The sequence below is a fragment of the Parasteatoda tepidariorum genome, chromosome 11 (assembly GCF_982258835.1).
Source record: "Parasteatoda tepidariorum strain Cologne lab strain chromosome 11, Ptep-v5.0, whole genome shotgun sequence".
NCBI lineage: Eukaryota > Metazoa > Arthropoda > Arachnida > Araneae > Theridiidae > Parasteatoda > Parasteatoda tepidariorum.
In genome coordinates this window covers 94,229,151-94,254,621 of record NC_141765.1, presented here as the reverse complement: position 1 = coordinate 94,254,621, position 25,471 = coordinate 94,229,151, and the positions used below count along the sequence as shown (strand labels likewise).

At 27.0% G+C, this 25,471-nt stretch overlaps 1 pseudogene across 1 annotated transcript; it reads right to left on the bottom strand.

Moving 5' to 3' along the window:
• Positions 1 to 65: 65 nt before the first annotated feature.
• LOC147801903 (transcription-associated protein 1-like) lies at positions 66 to 22,990 on the bottom strand (annotated as a pseudogene). The gene is made up of 13 exons (XR_015430692.1): positions 22,833 to 22,990; positions 21,304 to 21,468; positions 20,719 to 20,768; positions 19,823 to 19,933; positions 17,194 to 17,277; positions 12,479 to 12,645; positions 11,606 to 11,635; positions 10,783 to 10,888; positions 9,681 to 9,819; positions 7,734 to 7,812; positions 4,815 to 5,019; positions 2,572 to 2,801; positions 66 to 2,455 (listed from the first exon to the last, which is right to left on the bottom strand). The product of XR_015430692.1 is annotated as a transcription-associated protein 1-like (transcript).
• Between the last annotated feature and the right edge of the window lie 2,481 nt (positions 22,991 to 25,471).

Here is a 25,471-nt window from a genome sequence, read left to right as displayed (position 1 = left end):
TCAGGTAAAAATAGTATTTAATTTGTAAAAAAATAGCATAAAACACAAAAAATAATGCAGTTTTTTTTTTTTTTAATTTTTATAATGATAAAAGAAGAAATAACTCAAATTTTATGAGAATAGCATGATAGTAGAAATACGAACAACATTCACTTTTTCTTTGAGAAGAATGTAACCTTAGAAACTCTTTTATAATTTTGAAAACTATATAATTTTTACCAGACGAATATCTTACTATCAAATTTTATACTTACACCCTATGGTGACTGCAGAAGCATTGCAACATAGCACAAAAAAAGTTACAAAAAGATTAAGAAAGTATGCCACTAGTTATACGCTGCATTTTTTATGAGTTACAACAGCGAACAGCAAAGGGGAAAAAAACTAATCAAAGTGATATTTTGATATAATCATAGAGACATGCAATTTTAATGGTATTAATATAGAAAAAGGAATGATTCTGACCATATTTTTTTCAGTGTAATTAACAAAAATTAAAAAACTACTTTTTTAAAATAATTTGTTTAAATAGTTTCGATAAACTATGCTTTAATGCAATTCCAATAAAGCATGTACATTGAGGAATATGTAAAACAGTTTGAAATATCCCTTTAGTATTAAAATTAATATTATTTTTTTAAAGCATTAAAATAAGTCAAATATAGCCTAAAAATATGAAGAAAATTACATGTAAAGGTTTATATTCATCAATGAGAATAATTTTGTTTCTTAAATATTAAAAATCAACTTGAAATTTTAAAAAAAAATTATAAGAAATTAAGAAACAATTCTGTTAAACATAACATGCATTTCATGATAAACAGAATCATAAAATTAAAAAAAAAAGCCATAAAAATCACCTGAAAAAAATATTTAACTTTAAAAAAAAACTATTTTTAAGCACTATTTCTGATTTTAAATTCACATCACACAGAATATAAGCTAACTTAAAATTTCCCCCAAAAAATTTTTTTTGAAAATATATATAAAATAGAAAGTTTAACTATGGCAATAAATTAAGATAAAAATAAATTACTGCTTTTGAAACTGCCATGCAATTTGAAAGTTCAATATACATTTTATGTATTGATAATAAAATTAATAGGAAAATTAAGAAAAAAATTCATCAACACTTATTTGTTGTTTCAAAAAGTCAAATAATTCATAAAAATGTGTGATGTAATGCAAAATGTTAAATATCTTAATCTAAAATTATGCTCAACTTTAAAAAGAAGGCATCCAAGAAAAGCTACACTTGTATTTACTTTACTAAAATATTCTCTGAATATCAATTAATAAATAAATTTAACAGCTTAATAACTTCTGGACACAAGAAAAAAAATTTAAGTGAATCTAAAAAACATGAAAAGGCTATATGCCAAACACCTTTAAAGGTATATATGCCTATATACCTTAAAATGTGATACTTAAAAATAATTTATATCTATTTAATTTTTTTAAAAAAAAAACTATCGCTGAGTTTCTGATACACTTTAAGAACTGTACCAAAAACAGATAGGGAAACAAGTGGACTAAGCTAATATTTAGAAAAATTTATTGTTATTAGAAAAATTTATAGTTATTAGTATCACCACATTTTAATTTTTATTATCTAAGAGATAAATAGGAATAAATAACATTCCAGGCAGTACCTTATTTGGGTCATTTTCACATAGGAAAAGAGTACTTCATTTATTGTTAAATAAAGGATAATTATTTTGAATACAATTTCCCCATTTATTAAATAACTAAAAAATATTTTGGTATAATTTTTGCTTAATTTTATTTAATTGTAGCAAAAACTGACTTGCAACTGAAGGTAATTATATTCAACGGAACCTTAATTACCTTCACCTGAACTAATTTGATCATAACTATTTTTTCAATGAATAATAAAAAAGATATTCCAAAATATTGATTCGATATTTAAAATAAATTCAGAAATTACATTTATATAATTCTCTGACGTTGACATGAAATCCTTTTTCTGTCTGACAAAGACCTTTAACACTAGAAGACTGACCTTGAGTTCATTGATGACTGTTATCATTTTTGTATTATAATTCATTTAAAACTTAATCCAGTGAGGGGATAAGCTACCAACCATGTCAACTGTCATCTATCTAAAGGTACCTCTAGATGAAATTGAGTTAGCATGTCATATATATTAGTGAATGATTGTAGTGGTAGCTATGCTACAATACTCCTCACCAGAATTTTATCTGTGATAGAATTCAATAAACCGATACCAATAGTTGATTCCTTGCTGTTTTGCCAGAGTCCAGTAGAGTTGTATTAAAATCCCGGTTGTTAGAGCGGTCGCTCTCGCCTTGAAATTAGCAGTCGAGTGTGTGTGGGTGCTGTTGTGTGTGATCAAGGCTGTGTAGCAACAGCGTGAGGAAAACAATGTCGCAGTCCCAAATATCAAGTCAATAGTTCTCGTAGCAGGGTTCAACTGTATTAATTATATGAAAATACAATTCTGATTTTTTTTTTTATAAAAAAAGTAACTGTAACAGTAATGATAAAAACCTTAAAATGCGTAAACATGACTGCTTTCTCAAATCTTACTTTTTTATCTCATCGGTCTAATAGACCACCTGAATGGAACTTCAGTCTTTACTTTAACTCCACCGAGGAGGACTCCAGGAGCAAAACTAAGTGGATTAACATGTGGTGTGGTGATATGCTGAGCTGCAGATACGAAAGGTGTTACATTTGAAAGGGAAGAACTTGAAGAGGCAACTATGGCAGAGTATGAGGCAGGAATAGCCAAGGTTTGAGGTTTTAAAGGTTGAGAACTAAAATTAAGAAGAATATAACAAAATTAAACATTTTAATGTTTTCAAAAATTTCAGGTATTAACTTCAAAAATTGTTCAATGTTTTTAGAATATTTTTATTTTAATAAATGTAACTTTAAACAAGTAGTAAATGAGTTTAAAATCCTATGACACAATATAGGACAAGTATTTACTAAATATCTAATTCATCAGAGTTAGAATTTTAAATCTAGAAAAAAGACCATTTTATTATAGCACAGCATATTTGTGCTTTGAAAATATGCAAAATAACCTAAGAGAGTTTTTAAGTAAAAACAGTACAGATATGTACTAACAGAGATAGTTTTCCCAATCACAAAACTTGATGAGAGAGGAGTAAAAGGAACAGTTTTTAAAAATCTTTAGTTTTAACTAACTAATAGTGACTATAAAAAAAATTATTTTACCGAAGGTTAAGGTAATTGTAATGTATGAAAATTCTTTATGGGGGAAAAATAATAAATGAAAATAGATATTAGTACACCACTTATTTTTTTAATCTTACTAAATAAATTCAAAAATTTGTCAAGAATTTAAAGATTGATATGTATAAAATTCATTTCTAGAACGAAAAAAAAAAAAGCTTGGTGACTAGGTGTTTAACATTGAAATTGCTTGTTATGTTTGCACTTTGTCTGTTGGCAATGATATACAGTAGAAGTCCATTAGTCCGGCATCCAACAGTCCGGAATGCCCGATAGTCCGGCATCGCTCCGGAAAATTGTAAAAATTTTGGTTTTCTCCAAAAGTGTGTCTTTAAAGCAAATAAAAACGCTTGAGAGCTATTCGGAAGTTTTCGGGGTAGTTCGGGATCATCCGGAAGCGCTCGGTATTAAAGCCATCCTTCTTATTTGCTGTATGTAGATAGATAGATAGATTGCTTATATGTAGATAGATATTTATTTGCATTAAAAAATAAAAAAATAAAGTGGATGCCTTTTAGTAAAATAAAAGTTTCATTCTTTGTGTTTCAATTATAAATATGTGTGACAAGAATGATTTCTAAAATGCATTTGCAGTTATCCGCACTGAACAGATACAAATTCTTTAAGACAATATTTATATAATATATATTAGACAATATATATTATATAGACAATATTAAAATTAGTATTCTTTAAGACAATTGAAAATATCCTTCAAGTTTTTTTTCCTACTCTAAATGATTAATACTAGTGAAAAGATGTTAAAAACAGTGGATATTATTATTTTCTTCAAGGAGTTATTACATTTTCAAGTTTTACTGTGAATACAAGCACTATAAGCAACTATATAAATTTAACAGAAAGTAAATGTATGCTTAAGCTTTTTTCTGCAGAACAGGCGGTTGCAGCTTTGCAGTAGTTTTAAAACTAAAACTTCAAGCATCCTCATTAACAACTCACGGCTATAAATAAAGCATAAATTTTTTTCAAAATATAATAAACATCATAGATGACTTTTTACTGCTTCATACATATTATACTAGAGCTACTGTTGCTACAAATATTATTCTTATGGAAATTACTAATTTTCAAAAGAAAAAAAAAAACTTGGAAAATTTCTACAATAGACTTAATAGTTAGCAAAGAACAATTTTCATTGCCAGAACAACAAAACTAGTTATAATACCATGAATTATAAACTAGTTATAATACCATGAAATAATCTGAACTGAAATTCACTTTAAGAATAGTTAAGGTGCAAAAATGGTTGAAATTCGTAGCTAGAAGAATATAATGTGAAAAATACAATTTATTCAAAGGCTGAAAGTACAAGGCTTTGATATGCTGCCAGATTCCCATGGTTATTGACATCATATTTTTATAGACATAAAAAGTGTAACAAAATAAATTTAACTGCACAAGCAACTCTCATGATTTTAGTAAAATGCAACTTTTATTCATACAATAAAAATTCTTCACAATTTAAAAGCATTATTGCCTTGAATTACAATAAATTTAATTAGTGGCATAAAATGTATATTTTAATTAATAAGAAAAAAAGAACTTACATTGCCATTTTCTCGATCAGATCTTATTCTAATGCATTCAACTAAATTTAGAATAAGCTTACAAGACATTGTTTGAATTGCAGTTACTAAAGATTCATCATGAAAATTTCTTGAGAGCACATTTACAGCCTTAGTCAGATCCATCAACTATAAATATTGTCTCATATGATGAACAAGATCAGCTAAAGTACTATAAGCAAGAAGCCTAAAAATGTACAAGATTCTAACATTAAAATAAGTAATACCACAGTCAGTAAAGGCAATTAAAGAGTTGTGAAATATAATACATTTGACACGAAATTTTAATTTAGAATATATTTTCCAAGCCTCATAATGAAAAAAAGAAAAACTCAAACAATTAAAAAAAAAAAAAAAATTAAGATATCTTTTGGAACAGTATACAGGGTTAAACTAATTTTGAAAAATACAAAAGACAAAGTAAAAAGGTGTATTTTTCTCTACTAAAACAAAGTTCACTAAATGTTACTAAATGTTGGTTGTGAAGAATTCACATAAAGTTAGAGTAGAATCAATTAATGCATAGGCAAAATTGCTATGATACTTAGATACTAAATACACTATTTTGCAAAAAGAAAGGAAAAACACTTACATTACAATACAAAAATTGCAATACTATAAACCTTTTCTCTTTCCAAGCAGTTTATTAGTATTTTAAACAAAATTAGATAATTCAAAGAGCAACTAAAATCTAAGTGCTATTATTAGCCCACAGACCACACAATAAAATATCTTTAATATATGTAGTTGATAGACAGTCTCTGAGTTGGAACTACTAAATTTTGAAATTTTAATAGCATTATCAATTTATTTTAAAATAATAAATAAAATAAAAAATTTGAAAACCAAAATCCTTTTATTCTACAAACCAAATCTTTTAAAGTTCATGCTTGTAGAAAATAGGAGGATCAGAAAATACACACAAAAAATTGGGAATATTAGATCAAAAAGTTAAAAACAAGAAAAAAATTTTTTTCATCCCGTCAATCTGGAATATTAGGACAACTTTGAACTCTTAAGGTTTTTCAGCACAAGAAACAGATGATGTTTTTGTGTCTCACTGAATTATCTCATTCAGTTTAAAACAATTTGATAGGAAAATAAAAAAGTTTGTACAAAGAAAATTATTTCAGATAACTTGCAATACAACATTTGAAGCAGAGGCTTAGAAGATTATAAAAATTCGATGCCAAGTAAACATAATAGAACACTTAATTAAAAATAACATAATTGACAAATTAGCATTTAGCAATAAAACAATTCATTAAATATTGGCACTTTAAGTAAAGCAAAAACAGAATAAAAAAGACACATAATCTTTTTAATTAAACTTTTTTGTAATTTTTTCATGATGTTATATTGTAGATATTTTTAGCATCTCTGTATATTATGATTTATCCATTTCAAACAGCAGTAAAATAAATAAAAAATGAACTGATTATACCTTAATTTTATCTAAATTTTTAACGAAACACCAATATGTTAGAATTAGAAACTTAGGAACCTATATTAAAATTAATTATCACCCTCTTGCTATTGAATTTATAACTATATTATATAATCTAATAGATTTTGGGCAACAAGGAAAATTGAATTTATCGATTTATATAATACAGGGTGCGTAGCCTAATCTTTCAACCAAAAATAAGCACCTTTTAAATATTTTTTAAGCACTCAAGAAATATTTTTTAGCACCATATACATTAACAAAATGCAAAATAATTTTCAAACAGATTACATGATCATGATAAAATAACTAGTTTCAGACAAAGAACTCTTTTCCTGATTATATTAGCCACCATAAAAATATCGAGATATTTATTGATTCGATTTCAGAGGGTGGAAATTGAAGCCTTAAATTGAAAATATCTTGCAAAATGCAGCAGCGTTGCACATGCGAGGGCTATAACCTCACCTGACCAAGCTCAGTAGACGCACCTGTAGAATCCAAAGTATTTTATCGAACATGTAAAACGATTGGCGCTTTTAAACGCTACGGATCGAATGTAAGCCAAAATGGATTGTGGTCAAATGAATTGTTAAAAACGTTAGAACAATATGAAAACCACTTTTTTGCATAATATGTGGTGAAAATCGACATCGTAAAGAAAAAATTATCATTTTTGAAAAGGGAAAATTAAGCACTTTTCAAAAACACCTCATGAAAAAAGCACCTTTAAGGGCTTTTAAAAACGAAAATCGAAAATAAGTACCTTTAAGTACCTTTTAAAAATGCTATGAACCATGTATTATTTGAATTTATTGATTCAACATGTTTGCCTAAAAGGTCTTCTGGTCAAATTTGAAATTATCATAATTACCATTTTAACCACAAATCTAAAAATAGCCAAAAAACTTGGACCTTTTTAATGCTTTGTAACAGCCTTGGTAAAAGTTTTACAGAATTTTGTAGAGTGAAGGATAATCAGTGATAGAGCTGGCACCCCCTTTTCCAAATTTTTACAAAATTAGAAGGACCTTTAGTCATAACATATTAGTTGCTATCTATACTTACTAGATTTTTGGATGGACACCAGAATCAAACACACAGCTCCCCGCTTTCAGAGATCTCAACAAAAAAAAAAGAAGATATTTACTTGTTAATAAAAAATTTAAATTTGACATAAGGTATGATTTTTTTAAGTGATGCAATTCTTGTGAAACAGAAATGTTAATAAATAATCCTAAAAATTTCTTAGGCTTACATAAAGGAAGAAAAAGTGAACATATTGTATTAATATAATATATTACTAGTTTCACAATTAAAATCATAAAAATTGGTTTTAAGATTCGAGAAACTTTCAATTTCAATATAATTTTCTTATTCTACTCTTCTGAATAGTTAGAGAATGGAATGGTGTAAAGAATGCAATTTAATGCCACAAGAATCAAAACTATCACCTTAATGATTCATAAGATGTCCATCCAGTTCCAATTAATACATTTTCATCAAAAAGCTGTTCAAGGGATGGCACAAATTCTGAAAATAGAAAACTGTTAACTTTACTTGAAAATATGGTTAAAATAAATTTAAAAAAAAATTTTTTTGTAACTCCCCCCCCCCATTTAAAATATAGATACTGTACTTGACATGGCAGAAACAAACCCGTTAATTGATATATGATTTAAAAAGTGCTTGATAAAATAACTAGAGGAAATGAGTTTAGATTTTTGGAAAGAGCATACAGTTTTTTTTTTTTTTTGCCTTTCAAAAAACTTATGAAAATATTTAGTTTGAACTCAAGTTTTTCTCAAAATAAACTGAAGTTTTATATAAATTTTTATAACAATAAACCAAACATTTAAAAAAAAAAAAAATTCCAGATAACAAATGGGAATTCGTTAAATTAAGGCTAGCAATCTTTTTCAAAAACTCTAAGAAGTAACTGTAACAACTGTATATTTTCAACAGTAAAACAGGATGATAAACAAGACTCAATATTCTAAAATAAATATCATTTGTCATCGTAAACTCTTTTAGAGAATGATTTTCTTTAAAACAATAGTAAATTGTGTTGAAATTATGTTTAAAGTGAAACTTAAGAATAGGAGAAATCTGTGAGTTTGGTAAGCTCAGCTCCAAGGAAATGAGATGCTCTAAATAGCAACTAGCAGTTCATGAAGACCCCTAATTTTCAAGCAAAATACAAAATCTTGTTGTTAGTGTTGAAAAAACTTTGTTTCTAAACACTAGTGATTTTCAAAGCATCTTTGAGCATTAGTCTGTTTTTGAATTGTAAGCTGTAAATAATAAAATCATCATAAAATCAGTTTTCTCCCTGTTATTCAAGAGAAAAGTGGGTAGAAAGAAAATTTCGGTATATTTATTCGAGAGGCTCAACCTTTGGTCGGCTAATAACATTCTTGAAAACGTTTAAAAACCAATTAAATATTAAAGCTAGAATAAATTAATGTTAATAATGCATTCACCTCCCCTTTTTTTTTGGTAAATGCAGTTGATCTATAACTACTAATAATTAAATATTTGAATTCCAACTTCCACAAACCAAAATAAACTAAAAGCAAAAAGAAGAAACAAAAAAGTTTTAAATTTTTTATTAATTACATAATACATATTTAATCTAGTATTCTTTATAAGATATTTAAGGTTTATTAACTTGAGTCACTTAGAAAATGAATTTTTTTTTACTGTTCTAATTAGACATGTAAGACTTTCTTTGAGGAAAACTAAATTCACATTGTATAAATATATAAAGAAATAGTCATCAATGTTGAAAAATTTGTAAGACTTTTACATTATTGAACATATGGAATATCGTAAGAACTATACAAGGATATTTTTTCAAATGAAACATTTTTTATATTATATTTTTTAATTTAAACATTAATAGCAATTATGCCATTGAGTAAAATCTTTTTTTAGTTGTTTGTTCATAGTTATGAAAAGTATTTTACTCCATCTTAGCAAATGAAAGATATATAATAACATAGTTTATTTTTAAAAAAATAGTATTTAAATTATGAATTGTTTTAGGCTGAGAAAAGCTGTTTCAAAATATAATTTTGCTATTCTTTTTTTAAAAAATCCTGCTATTACAAACACTTCTACAAATTTCCTTTTCTTAGAGTCATGAATTTTCAGATATAATTAGTAGGATATGCACAATTCTGAAAAATGGCACAAAAATTAAAGAATTTCTCAAAAATAAGGAGAGCTTGTACATACAGAGAGCATTTTAAACAGAAATATTTTCCAAATGGTATCTAAAGTAAAAATTTTTTTAAAAAAATGAGTCATTTATTTAAAAATAAAGAGAAAAAAAAACATGTTTCAGAATAAAGGGGAAAAAACAAGACATATTTAAGTAATAAAAAAAGAGCATTTACTATCTCTTAGCTCTGTGGCTAAAATATGACGGGCTGCTACGAGCAATTCTTTGCACAAGTGGGCCACTTCTTGAGGACATAGATACAACAATCCTATCATTCCTTCAGCAAACTATCAGGAATGTTCATTCACAACATACTACAAAGAAATAATCAAATTAAAATCACAGCTGGGTTATATTATTATCAAAATTTGAATTAAAATTAAATTTGCAACTAATTTAGGATAATATTACTCAGATAAACATAATTACAGTGCATGCTGCGTATTAAAATCACATCCGTTTTGAGAACACTCGATTTTAAAAAGCAACAAATTTTAAAAACCAAAATGTAGGAAAAAATCATTTCAAAGTTGAATTTTAAACTAAATTAAGTTGATTAAAAACTAAATTGATTACTACATGCATGTTTTATTAAAATAAAACCCACATTTGACATTAACATGAGCTACATTTTTTAACTTAGGATGGTTTTAAAATATTATATTTGATAAGTAAAATTTCAAATTAAATATTCACTGTAGTTTGAAAGCATATAGTAAGAGTTTCTAAAACATTAAATATCCTTTTCTATTTTGTAAAGTTCATTTTAATAAATCAAGAGTTCTTCTGAAATCAATTGAAGTTAGATTTACCTTATTGAATGATTGAGGATCCATGACATTGAATGATAGGCATTTTACAATTTTTCTTAGTACATTAACAGTTTTCTTTTGGATTCCTTTAGACTCCCTTTTTCCTAATTTTTTAAACTTTTGCCCTTCAATTTCAACACAAAATGCAATCAACACCAATAACTTTGTTCATAGAGAACAGATAAAAATTTATTATTTATATGTATTCAAAACTTGAGAATATAGAAAATTCTAATCATTCAAACAAGAAAAAGCAATGTTTTTCATTCTTTTAAACAAAAGCATTACAAAATTTTGTCACATTTTTCTTCATTTAAAATTTGTTAGTAGAGTGCTCAACATTGTTATACCACATTATAGTACTTCTAAGCAGCAAAGGGATTTCCTTAAAAATACAGGATAAAAAATATTTATTAAAAAAAAATAAAGAATGATTCTTAATATATTAGTCATTAACCCACTCACTTGATATATTCTAACTAGGTAAGCCAGAAATGCCAGAAAAGATAATGTTTTTATCTGTGCAGGCATAAAGTCAACATAAACTTTTTTGTGCAGAGATGGATTGCTCCTAAAATAAAACAAAACAAAAAATAAAATTTCTGTAAACGTTCTGTATTTTGTCTGCTTTTTTCCCAAAGAACAAATTAAATGTATAAAATTTAATGTTTAACTTTGTCCCACAGAGTCATTGAACATAAAATTCTTTCACAGAATACAATTGAATAAGTAAAAAACAATACTGAAGAGTTGTATAAAACCACTCTGACTTGATCATTTGGTATGAAATATAAAATAAGTCAAAAAGAAAGACATTTAAGGTATATCCTACATGCAAGTAGTTAATTTAATAAGTTTCTCTCTATATTTTCTGCTATATTTTGACTGCAAACATTATAAAAATAAAATTAAAATGACAAGGGAGTCAAGGATAAAACAACAATCAAGATCAAAATCAATAAAATAGATTTTACAGCAAAAATCATGCAAGTTGACCATTTGTAATGTACCAATTTGATGGCCTAGTTAGAGAAGTGGTCAGTATATTAAAAGGTGATACAAGAGTGGTGTTAATTATAGTCTTGGTATACCTAGTGGGCTGATCAACTTAATAAGTTACATTGAACTCAATAGTAAAATGTTTGTTTCAATTAAGAAAGCTTTATTTTTAATAAGTGTAACAGAGTAATAAAATACATTATACACGATATCATCAATATTCCTTAGACTATTTTTTTAGTTGAATATATGGCATTGTTTTAAGATATTTAGAGAAAAACTTACTCACACTTTGCAATATTTTTGCTGCAAACCTTTTCTAAGAAAAAGAAAAGACATTCCAGCTTCAATCAAGGATCAAGGATAAGAATTTCAATCAAGGATAAGAATAAAAACTGAGACCAATAAAATAAATCTGATTTCATTTGGATACAACATTTGTTTTAATTAAAAAAAGATTAACAAGCTTTTATTTTTGAAAAAAATTACAAAATATCAAATTTTTTGTGATATTGACAAATATTTCTCAGGCTAACTATTTTGTAATTAAATTATGAGCTGGTTGTAAGATATTTAAAAAAAAATTATATTCTAAGTTTAGATGATTTGATCCAAACAGAATAAAAATTAGAAAATTACATATCCACATTCAGATGCATTTCATCAAAGAGAATACTTTATCGTTATCTTATATAGGACATGTTGCGAATTAATTGAAATTTTATTGGATGTATGACTTTTTCTATAAAATTAGAAATTATTTCTTCATGACTGTTCTGAAATTAATCAAAATTATATATTTTTGTGATAATTCACATTGCTAAATTTAAATTAGTTTTCATTTAGACACAAGAAAATTTTAATAAAACAAATACTATTATAGCAAATATGAGAATCAATGCTAGATAAATCAAAAGTTATGTAAATACTGACTATGATCATTATCAACTGAAAACTGCTTCCAGCTTCTGTAATCTAAAGTGCAACATTTTTAATACTTCCAGAGATTTCTTAGTTATCGAATCTAAGAGTAATTTGGCAAACAAAGAGACATTTACTAAAACATTTATCACTTCATAGACTATTTCAACATTGAAGTACAGTCACTAATATTAAACTTTCGATGGAAAATAATATTTGAGTAATGTTAAAATTAAGTTACCTCTGTTGAGCTGTGGGTTGTAAAGTATTAGTTGTCATTATCAATGGCACAAATTCTTCGACATCTTTATGAACACTCATTTTATATTGCTGGTACATCAAGACAACAATTATAGGTAGCTCTGCCAGTGCCTTTAAGGACATAGTAGCTCTTGGGATTAAATAAACCTGTAAAAGAAATCAAATATATGAAAAATATAAAAAAAAGAAAAATCACAAAGTAACAATTTTTAATGCTAGAAAGTATAGAAGAAAGTAATTTTGTAATTTTCAGTTTAACATTTTTCTTTAAACACACATAAAACTGGAGAACCATGCTATTAATTTGGTTAAGAGAACTACCAGTTAAACTTTATTGATACAATAAATTGTTATGTCTTCATTATGCATTATAAGCAACAAAGTATGACATTTATAAAAGGATGGGTGAGTTCAGGGACAGGGAGCTTTTGGAGCTTGCTCAAAGTCCCTTCGGTTTCTGAAAAGTAAACAATAATTTGAAAGTTGAGTTTTTGAATGATCCAGTACATATTTTTCACATGACATCATTTTTCTTAATCTAATAATTTTTTTAACAATATTTTAAACAATTCTATCAAGAAAAACAAAAAACAAGAAAAACAGTCAAAATTTTAAAAAATACAAATCACGATTTTTGGAAACCTAAGGAACATTCTTACTGATTGATCCTTCTGTTTAAAATGCATCAATCAAATTTTCAAATTCTAAGTTTCATATGAATTTTTATTTTCTTGAAAAGGACAAAATAAAAAACTGTCTGTGTAACATTGAAAATACTTGCATAAAAAATAAAATTTATTTTTAAAATATTTTAATTCAATAGAAAATTGTTTGTTATTAAAAAAATATAATAACTCTACTCTTTATCTCAAAATTAAAGCAAATAAAAAAAATATTCGGTTTTTGAAGTATATAGCTAGAATATTTAAGAGCAAGTTCCAAAATCTCCAAGGCAGAGAACTAACCCAATGTAAAAGGACACAGGTAATGCTGTAAGTTAAATAAATATTACACTAGTACAGTGTCTTTTCAGTGACTTAACAAGGTTATTTTTAAATTTTTGTAAGTCTTTCAAATTGAAACATAATAAAAACTTAGCTTGAAAAGTAAATTTCCTATTTCTAAATTTAACTTCTTTTTTTTTTTTTAGCTTGAATATGTAATTAAAGATAGCTAAGTCAGCTGCATGTTCAAAAAAATTTTTTATAAAATATCATAAATGTAAAAACCACACAATGTATGTTTTTATGCAATCTGTAGTCAAGAGAAATTGTATGTAAATCTTTCACATTTATTTAATTTAATATTTATACTGTGAAAGATTAACAATGCCTGACTTTCTAAACAATACTTTAATTTTCCTAAAAATTAAAATATTATTATAATATTGTTATCCTTAAAATTAAAATATTTTCAGCTTAATTTAGAAAAAGTTTACTCTTAAAAACTGTGTATTAAAAATGCAACAAAAAAAGCTAAATAAGCAGATGTAATTCAAAACTGTGGGATAGGACATCAAACAAAGGATTAAAACTCTTAAATAAAACATTTAAAAAAGTTTAATTTCTAAGGTTTGTACTATATCTAATTATTCCAAAATAGTATAATTACAAGTTAGTAATTTTTAACATTTAAAATTATTTAATTTTACGCAAACATATTATAAGGTTACCCGATAAAAAGAATTTAGTGCCGAGAGCAATAATGTTTATAAAACAATTACTACCTATAATTGCTGTTAACATGCCTGTCTAAATTCTTGGGCATGCAACCCTTCATAAGTCAATCTGCTGTGCATGTGGTCCTTCACTTCAAAAGATAGTGCACCCTTATTATAAGGATTAAAATTTTCTCTAACTTTGAAGGCTTATACAGATTCAAGAGAAGATTTTTCTAGAGATGTTAAAGTTAATACAACTAATAATTGATTAAAAGTATGCATACATGAATTTTTTTTTCAAGAGATGTTAAAGTAAATACCACTAAAAATTGACCTAAAGTTCGAATAAATTAAGCAATTTAAATTCAATAGCATCAAGAATAATAATGAAAACAATTATAAATTGCAATTGAAGTCTTCAAAATTAAAATATGAATGAGCTTTAAGAAGGTTTAGAAAGAGAAACAGACCTTTTAATGGGCTCCTAAAACCATATTTAAATTTAAGGCTTTTTTAGGAATGGAAACCCTTTCATACTTGTGAATAAGCTAATTTTTAAATATTACAAAGGCTACGACAAATAGTTTAAATTTTATAATGGTTTAGCCAAATAACTATTTTTATTGCTTACTCAAGAAATGAAAGAGAAAAAATACAATAATCTTATCTACATGCATTTAAAAAGACTTTTAAACACAAGACTTGAAATTTTCATATAATATAAACTAATAATTATTTTAATAACTAATAAAAAGTTCTGATCTGAGTAGTTGAATTTGGGCCCTTTTTTAACTTTTCTCAATTTGAATCAGTGTTATGGTAAATGTTTCTTTCAATAACAGTTCCAAAATAGCTGCTGATAAATTTTTTACTTTTGGAGTAGGCCGTGGTTCAAACATAAGATGCAAGTAATTAGGCAGATTTTTGTAAATATTCTTTACATAAAGCAGAAACATCTGTATCTAAAAATAATCGGAAAATCACAAAAGCTTAATTATTTTTTCCAATTTAGAATATATTTTCTTCTTTCAATCGGTATGTAACATGATAGTGTAACCAACAGATTTCACGATGCTATTAAGAATCATATTAATAATAATCATACATTATATTAATGCTCTTTCAAATATTTTGCCTTTTTTAATATAATTATAATTAATATCATGATGTTATATGATATGATAATTATACAATATGGTAAATAAATCATATAATTATTATAATTTCATATGTTATCACAATAAAGGTGGAGCTTGTTTATATATCACAAAACTGTATTCCTATTGAATAATGCAGAGTATTAAATATTTATACACCATATTTTCTCTTCTTCAATAAAAAGTTTGTCATACTACACGACAAAAGAAAGCATCGACAGTCAATAATTTTTAATTAAAATTTTAAAAGGAAAAAAAAAACACATAAATGTTTCATAAAATTTCAACAAATTTAAAAGAATATACAGTTTTTAAAAAAAAAAAATACTACAGAAAATCGTATTGAGTTAAAATATTTACAAGTGATAAAATTTATGATGAAATCTACTTTATTTTAATACATAGATTTAAATTTGCTGAGCCCTATTTTTCAGCAACACAACCATATCATAATTAATATTTCACATGTTTTCTCTTTGCTTTGAAGTCACATGTTGATTATACTATTCTTCATGATTTTTTTTTAATTTGTTGTAAGTTGAAGAGGTGTTAGTAATAGCAAATTTTTCTTTAAATATATCATTATTTTCTCATCACTGAATGCAACCTTTAGATTCACTTAAGTTTTATTTTAAGATGCTTGATGTTTTGGTATATTGAAGTTTAACAGGCCATGCAGGTGAAGAGTACCAAAACAAATAATATAAAATAAGTGAATAAAAAAAAGTATTCAAACCATGGAAATAAAAAAATTTTAAAAAAAGAGGTTTTAATTACTTTAAGAAGATTTATTTAGAACAAATTACCAACGAATGGAGAAACTTATAAACACTGAATGGAGAAAATTTCTATATTTCTCCATAATTCTGTTTTTAATTAATACTTCTCTTCTTAATAAATCATGAAAATTTTAAAGATTTCTTTCACACTGGACTTTAAAATAATCAAAAAAGTATAAATAATTCAAAGTACTAATAAAATCTTCCTGTTGTGTTGTGGGGGAATCATTGATATTTTCATATCCCCTAATATTTTGAGTTAGTCATTCTAAAATTAAAAAGAACCCACAATATATTCATTTTTTTTTTCATTAAGACTTTCATTTAAATTAAGTGCAAAAATAACATTTTATAATATTTAAAAAATAAATTTATGATTAAGACTCGTTATAATTATAATTAAGGATCATAGCAATTTGGATTGAGAAAACAATACTCATCGATATTCCTCAGAATTTTTCATTAAATGAAAGCAATATGGAATTCTTTTAACCAATATCTATTAAAAACCTTGAGACATTTAAACAAGAACATTTTAGGAACAATTTGTCAAGAAATTTCTGTACAGAGAATTTAAAATGAGCTAACTTTGTGTGATCATTGACATTTATATCGCAAATTACAGGCTTATAAACTTTATTTGTAAATTGATTCAAAGCTATCTATTATCGTCCTTTCTTTCCTTCTTTCATTTTATGAAGAATTATTCATAGAAGCATTTATCATTGTAATGGAAGACTATATTTAAACTTTTAAGTGCAAAATAACTAATTAAACAAACAAGTGAAAAATCTAAAAAAAAAAAAATCTCTTATAAGATATATAATAAAAAAAAACAGTAGCCAGAGTAGTGTAAAATGATAAATAACTAGTATTATTATGTATCCTATTAAATAACATCCACTCAAGTCAATATTCTTTTCCCCGTGCAAATGCAAGTTAATAAACCTACAGAAACACATTCCAATCAATGTAATGCAAAAATTTACAAAAGTTGATTAATAAAATAGTTTTCCATGAATCTGTACATTTGTGAAATATATTAATACAAAAGCAAATTCATTGAAAAAGATAAATCATATAAATAACACATTCTTACTTCGAAGCTGCATGGTGGCCTGAAGGTCTTATGAAATTCTATGATTATTCTTAAAACTACTAATATGTTTTCTTCATTTTCCACCTAAAATATGAATAAAAATAAAACATCAATAAAATCATTATAGGAGGAGTCTTAAAATTCCAACATTAAACATATAGAGGAAATATAAGTTGAGAAAAATATCTGCATAGTTTCTCTAAGTTTTTATGAAAGCAACAAAATTCTAAGTTTATAAATAGCAACATTTTATTAGCTAATCTTTTCAGATGTAAACATCAATCTAATGTAGTAAGGCAATTTCTGAAAAAATTAAAAAAAATTCATCAAGTATTTAAAATAAAAAATTAAGTTTTGAGATGAAGCACAGTAAGTCAAATTTTATTTTCACAGTAAATTCTGTAACAAAAAGCACCACTCTTTTCCCACAATATGAAGGAAATACAAACGTTTATCTTTTATTTATTATTATAAAATGTAGAGAAGTAAATTTTAAAATGTTAGCAAAGAAAATTTTTAGTTTTTAAAAAATATTTTCAGCTATTCAAAACTTTTATCAAATGAACTTCACAAGAATCATTATTAGTTACTAGAGTTGAGCAACAAAACATTAATTCTTAACTATTGTGATAACAATATTTGATTTATATTGAGTAAATTTGAATACATATTGAGTATATTATAATTTTCAACAATGATAAATATCAAAAACACAATTATCAATGACAGTTCTTGAACATCAAAAAATTGCACTGTTTATTGAAAATGATAAATATACAATGTGATAATATCAGGAGTATTATAGACATTGATAATTATAGATTATAACATTAAGCTGAATTTTATATTTTGTTTGGTTAACAAAAACTTGACCAAAGTCAACAGTTAAATTTTAAAAATATTGTAATACACTGTGAAATATGTATGTTTTATGACAATATATCATAATATTAAAATTCTAATTAGGTCCGATTAGTTACCTTTTAAAAAAATTGTCAATAAAATATTAGACAACAGACAGACTTTCATGTTTAAAATATTATATAACAAAAAGTAGAGTTCTCAAATTTAATTTTGAAATTATATGATGAAAATATGAAATATCCTATTTGCTAGTAAATTTAAAAACATTTAATAAATCTCTAAAAACTTGAATAGACAAAAAACTGCAAATATATTTAAATAAAAAAAAAGGTTATGTACATTATTATTAAATAAAATACAAACATTGCCCAAGCTGAAAACACTAAGCAAGCTTTGTAGCAGGCCAAAGAACAAATCAGGACAGCAATTTAAAAATAAAAAAGCAGGACAAAATTAGAACAGATTTGGAACAGCATAGCATTTTTTAGAACAGTTAATTGAAAAGTATAATTTACTCTACTTAATAGTAACAAAATAAAATTTCACAGCAAAAAAATAACTTGGTCATAGCAAAAAGTTTTAACAGTTTCCAGAGTAATTTTATCAATACAGAACAACAAATAATAGTTCCAAATCAAAACATGGAAAAATTTGATGAGACTGTTGATGAGACTGCATTAAAAAAATGAACAGTATCAATTCATCAATATTTTACTTATACCAATATATAATTCAAATGAGTAATTGAGTTGAAGATTTCTTTAATCTAATTAATGTAGGGTTTCAATAATCTCAAAACTAAAATGCAATGAATATGCAGTTTTACATTTATATAGAACACTAATTTTAGTAAGCAATCCCCCAATTCATCATTTAAAAGTTTTATGACTGCTTGTTGACTGAAATCACATGAAAGAAAACAATCAATATTTGTGAAACAGAAATCTTACAAGATTTTTTATTGCATTTGGTGAAAAAATTAAATAAGCATATCATTGACATCATAAAAATTTGATGTTGCAAAATTGCTTATCAATTTTCCTTTCCATTGAATGACTTAATTCCAAAAGAGGTTGAAACAATGAATCCTCTGGGTAAGACTCCAAATACCTAAACCATGTAAATAATCAATAGACAGTCCCTATATTGGAACTATCAAATATTGTGATTATGACAAGCATTTAAAAAAGAAAGAAAAAGGATATTGGATCAAAATTTTTCAATTCTTTAAATCTACTTTCTCAAAAATCTGCATTTTCATTCCTGGAAAATCGAATATTCAATACACACAAAAAATTCAGGACAAATACGGATAAAATACTTTAAATCAGGAACATCAAGATCATCAGGACAATTACTAACCCTGATTTAATCTAATTTTTAAAAACAGCAGTCTTGAATATAAAAACAAAGTGAGATCAAGCGTAAATAGAAAAAACCTGATTATTCTGCCAAGACATTAAAATGAGGTTGATTTCATACACACACTACATAACCTACAGACATTAGCAACAATGAGATTATTTTTTAAATACTGTTCAAATTTTGTTATCTTAAACCCATATCAATGACTATTAAGTGTAATCATTAAGTTCATCAGTTATGTAAACTAAATAATTGACAATGTATGAATTAAAAATTATAAAAGAGTAAATGAAAAAAATTTAGATTGGCTATCTTCATAAAAAATAATACAGGATATATATAAAAATATGTACATTAAAATATACAAAATTACCCATTGGCATGATATGAAAATACATACATGAGTGGTTTTTTCAGCAATGAACTGTGGTTCTTCATTTCCTAAAATTCTGATGAAAATTTTTATAGCCTGATCCAAAAATGAAGGATATTGTGGATTACTAACAATAGTCTGAAAAATAAAAGGATACTTTTATTATAAAATTAAAACACAATTATTTTATTAAAATATTCTTTTTATCATTGTTAAACATCTATTCAAATTCTTTTATTTTTATTTATTATTTAAAAAAATATTTTTATAAACATTGTATGCTTGATTTCAATGGTGTGCCTCTAGTCTTTAGGTTTCAAATTCAAACTGTAATGTATCAAAACAAATATTTTTTTTTTCTTCATTAGAGTAATAAAACTAATAACATGTTTATCATTAATAGTCTATTAATACTAATATAGGAGGGAGGATAAATAGTGTTTTTATGTCTCAGCTTGCTTAAACAGTTTTTAAAAAGCTTTTGAGCCAATCACTTGAATGCTCCTTAATTCTTAGAATTTAAATTCTTAATTGCCATTCAATTAAATTCAATGATCTTCATACAATTGGTGCTAAAACATTAATTTCTAAATAAAAAATTTTATCAATTTATGGGAAACTAAACTGCCAATTGCATTTAATGTAAAAGAAAAAAAATTGGTAAAATAGTGAAAAATGAAACCAAAAAATAGGAGGCAAATTTAAATAAATAGGGAGGGGTTTAAAAAGGTTCCTGTAATTCGATAGTCAAAATTGAATTGAATGCTGGGCTTAACGGCACAATGACTTTAATTGTGGCATATATAATCTGTGAAATTATGAAAAATGAACTGTCATTTCTGAAACTGAAAAAATAAATTTCAAATTCCCCATACAATGACATTCTGAATATAGAATTTTACTATATTAAATTTAAACCTTACTTCAAGCTCTCCACTCAATTCTGGCAAAGCTTTCAATTTACTTTCATCCTCTATAAAAGAAAAGAGAAAATTAAAGTTCTGCAATATAAAAATCAATAGGAAAAGTGAATTAATGACAGATAAATAAACAAAAAATAAAATAAGCTATAATTGCAGGTTACTACAATAAATGCATAAAATATATTTGATCAAGGTTTTGCTTTAAAAAGAATTGTGGATTTGTTTAAATTAAAAATGAGAAGTAAGAATATTTAAGTATGATTTTTGATCAGGTGCAGATAAATACAATGATTTATTTATAGGTATATAGTTATCTTTAAGTAAGTATGAATTAAGTAGATAAGTAAGATTTATTTATAAGTATATTACTTTGGTTATTTCATTTTTCGTGAATATCAATGTATGAGAATTGTAAACATTACCAACAAAGTAACATGAGCCATAAGTATATAGTTGTTCATTAGGTACATCCTTAGTACTAAATATAATATCTATGTAATCTCAAATACTTAATTGCTATGAGAAATTTTCAAGTGAAAATAAATTCTGATTTTTCAATTCCCAATGACTAATTATTAAACTTACTTGCAACAGGATTTTTGAGCATTGATACATATGAGCGGTAAGTATTCATAACAGCAACAGGATCATTAATGGGTGCTGATACACTCATTACTGGTATCCTTGCCATGCTTAAGGACTCCAGAAAAAGCTATTCAATGATAAAACTCACCTCCAGTTTTAACAATTCTATAAAAAAAAATGTAAATATTTTCAAGAATTTGCTAAATTGTAAGGACTGCAATTATTCATAGGCAAAATTAGTAAACATGTATTAGAAATTTTAAAAAGACAAAGATTATTCTGTTTTATAAGAACAAGAAATGTTATATTAGAGTTTTCACTTAACGCCACTTAAAGCTTCAGTCTCTAGCTGAGTTATATTCTATAAAATAATATAAATACAGTTGACGCTCAATATAATGACCCCTCTGGTCCAAACAAAAGCGAATTTATAAGTAGTGCACATATTTACTTAGATTTTATACCAGATACCTTTTAAAAAAGTAGAGTTTCAGTTATTTTGAGATTTATAATCCAAAATCAAAACAATATATAACTACAAACTCAAATCGCTTTAGGAACTGTGGATTTAATTTTTGCCTCTTACATGCTTGCACTTTCAGATCTGGTCAATATTTATTAGGTCTTTAGTACATATTCTGACAAACACATAATAACAACTAAGACAAGCACATGCATACATTTTTAGTGACTATTCGCTTGCGCCCAGTGAAGCGAAAAGTACCGGTAGTTATACTCCAACAGTCATGAACTTGGTTACCCTTGATTAATTTACCCTCACATAAGGTTCAACAATTGTGTAATATTTTCACACAGATTAACTAAAAAAGCAGAATTTTATTTACAATCATTAGTTAAATTTCTATATAGTAATAATGAGGGGAATATTTCCGTATCCTGATCTGTCATGCCGACTATAAGGTAACAAAATTATTTCAAATTTGCAAACTAAAAAAAAATAAATAAAACAAGTAGAAATCTGTCTGAGGATGGCTATGAGTAATATCCTTTCAGTAGGCCCCCTTTTATGTTATTTTTTCTAGTTTCTCAAGGGCCACTGCATGAAAGCTGCCAAAACTTGGCATTTATTCAGCTATAGATCACGATACAGAAATCTTCCCATAATGAGCTACTGGATACAGCAAGGTAAAATAAACTTACTGCAATAAGTGATAAAGGAAATAAAAGTTTAATAGGGTTGCAAAAACTACGGTTAACAAATTTTAAAAAGGGAGAAAAAAGGAATTAAAAAGATTATAGAATAACGATTATTACAGCAATTTAGACTCATTGAACTTGTATAATTATAAAGATAAAGCAGCTGCATTTATCTGCCTAGGTTTGATAAATTTTCACGGCCCAAATGTAAAAAAAATGTTACACAAAATTTTCTTCGAAAAATATTAGCTGCATTTAAATGTGCAATACAAAATTGCTGAGCTTTTATATAAATAATTCTTATGTTGAAAAATTAAGAGCACGTTATTGCGCTTATTACTATGAGAAATAAAAAAAAAAAGAACTCACACCATTCTTAATTGACATTGACTAATGCTGATGCACATACTGGAATATTTCAAACTATTTTCATTAAATAATTAAGGGTATGCTTAGTAAAATGTTCATCAGAGTTTGTTGTTTGTTTACGAACTGATTTCATAAATTCATAATTATGTAAAGGATCCGGTTGCCTATTTCTGCACATGTTACTAACCCGTTCAAATGGAAATACTCAATTTGTTGTTGTTGCTGTTGTTAATTTACGTCGCACTAGAGCTGCACAATGGGCTATTGGCGACGGTCTGGGAAACATCCCTGAGGATGATCCGAAGACATGCCATCACAATTTTGATCCTCTGCAGAGGGGATGGCACCCCTGCTTCGGTAGCCCGACGACCTGCACGCGAAGTCGAGCACTTTACGGTAGAACAGTTTAACGAGGACCAATACCGCACACCCTCGGTCCCTACGCAGACTGATCCAAGTGGTCACCCACCCGCACACTGACAGCAGCCAGTGATGCTTGACTTCGGTGATCTGCTGGGAACCGTGTCTTAACGATCAGTCCACTGCGGGACATACTCAATTTGTAAAAAGCCATTGTCACTCAAGGCCGGATTTACGTATAAACTAAATAAGCTGTAGCTTGGGGCCCCGAGATGACAAGGGCGCCCAGATCCTACTTTCCCCCCTCTTTTTTTGAATGTTTTATTCGGGGCTGGAGCCCTCTGAAGCCCAAAGTGCACTTCTTTTTTTTTTACATTGTCGGACATAATAAATATAAATAAATGACTGAATAAAACAAAAAACTTCGTTGTCATTAGTAGGGAACATATCATCTTTCAAGCAATTTAAGTATTAATAAATTTTTTATAAATTAAATAATACAGTTTTTCCTGCGGGGGATGGTGTTTACCAACAGGGCACCATGTCATAAAGGTTGAATCGTCGAGGAACATTCCAGTGACTTTCAAGTCATGTCCTTAATCCAATAGAGCATTTGTGGTCCTACTTGGAAAATCAAATTCGTGCTGCCACGCTTCCCCCTCGCAATGTGAGGGAATTGCAGGATCAGTTGGTGAGCTCTTGGTACCAGATAACTCAGACTACCTATCAGCACCTTGTGGAATCAATGCCAAGGCGGGTGCTAGAAGTTTTGAGGGCTAAAGGTGGTCCTACATGTTATTAGCAGGGTGGTCATAAAGTAATGGCACTTCGGTGTATACTGCGTAGATAAAAGGAATGAAAAATCCCATTTAATAAACGTTTTCTTTTATATTGTGTAGTTGATCTAAAGCAAGAATTCCCCTAGCCATTCGTCTGGACCTACGGCGGTGACTATAGTAACGAGATATAACTATTTCAAGCAGGGGCGGGGAGGATCACTGTTTGTGGAATATTTTGACTCGGGTTGGCGAGAGAAAGGGAATCTTGACTTTGGGGAGGGGAGAGTTCTTACCGTAGACAAACTATAGGAAAGATTTATTTTATGTACACAGAAGCACTTCCTTGAAAAGGTTTACTCTCGCAGAATGTATGAAAAGTCTTAAAGAGTAACATTATATTGTCCAAAAAGCCTTCAACAGAGCCGGATTAAGCGTACGCGGGGCCCATTCAAATTTTTGGGACCCTTAGATTACATTTTATTCTCGTATATTTTTTATTTATTCAAATATAAAAGTATTTGCAGATCTTTTCATTTAAGAAAGCATATTTAAAATTAAAATAAATAATAATAAATTAAATTTTACTTTATTTTATTAAATTAGAACTAAAAATTAATCGTAACATTTTGAAAAATCATTGTTTTTCTTAATTTTTTCAAATTTATTTTCAAACAATCCATTTTAAGGGGGCCCCCAGGCCATGGCCTAGTCAGGACTAATTTGTAATCCGGCCCTGGCTTTCAATCCAGATTATGAAACAATCTCTCTCATATAAATGAACAATCCTTTGTCCTTACCTCATACTTTTTTAGTAAGGCAAAAGACTGCAGGATTTAATGGAATACTAAATAGAGAGGGATCGTAACCCAATAATCTCATTCCTCCCCTCTCATAAGGAATACTTTCCAAGCATTATAAATATTCTTCTCGATATCTTCACGATTATGGATACTTCCAGAGGGGTTAAATGATCTTCATATGATCACTGACTCAGGAGTATTCCACCCCTTACTTTATACTTATTTTTTTTAATAAAACAGATCTATGTCACCAAATACTTATCCGATATTTTTTTTAACTTTTAATTTTCCTGATATGGATGCTCCGTCGAGCAGGAAATGACCTCCGTGTGATTCAGTTCGGAAGTTTTCATCCATTTGTCTTCACTTTCAAATTTAGATAAAAACCTGAATAAATGTTTAAACTTAAGTCTACTATAGTTTGTCTACGGTAAGAACTCCCCACCCCCGCTACAAAATCTGAGGCCGGGTAGCTTCTCTTCACTTTAAGACTAACACAATAGACCGTGGAAAAAGATTTTCTTGTCGACCCGACCCGAAACCATCCCTAAACAGTACCTCTGCACCCCTTGAAGAAATAGAGTAGAAATAATTCAAATATTCTTTCCTACCTGGTTTTATCTTTTTACCAGACTTCGATACTGCATCGCTTGTCTTTACAACAAAACGAACTCTAATGATAAAACAAATTTAATAGAAAAA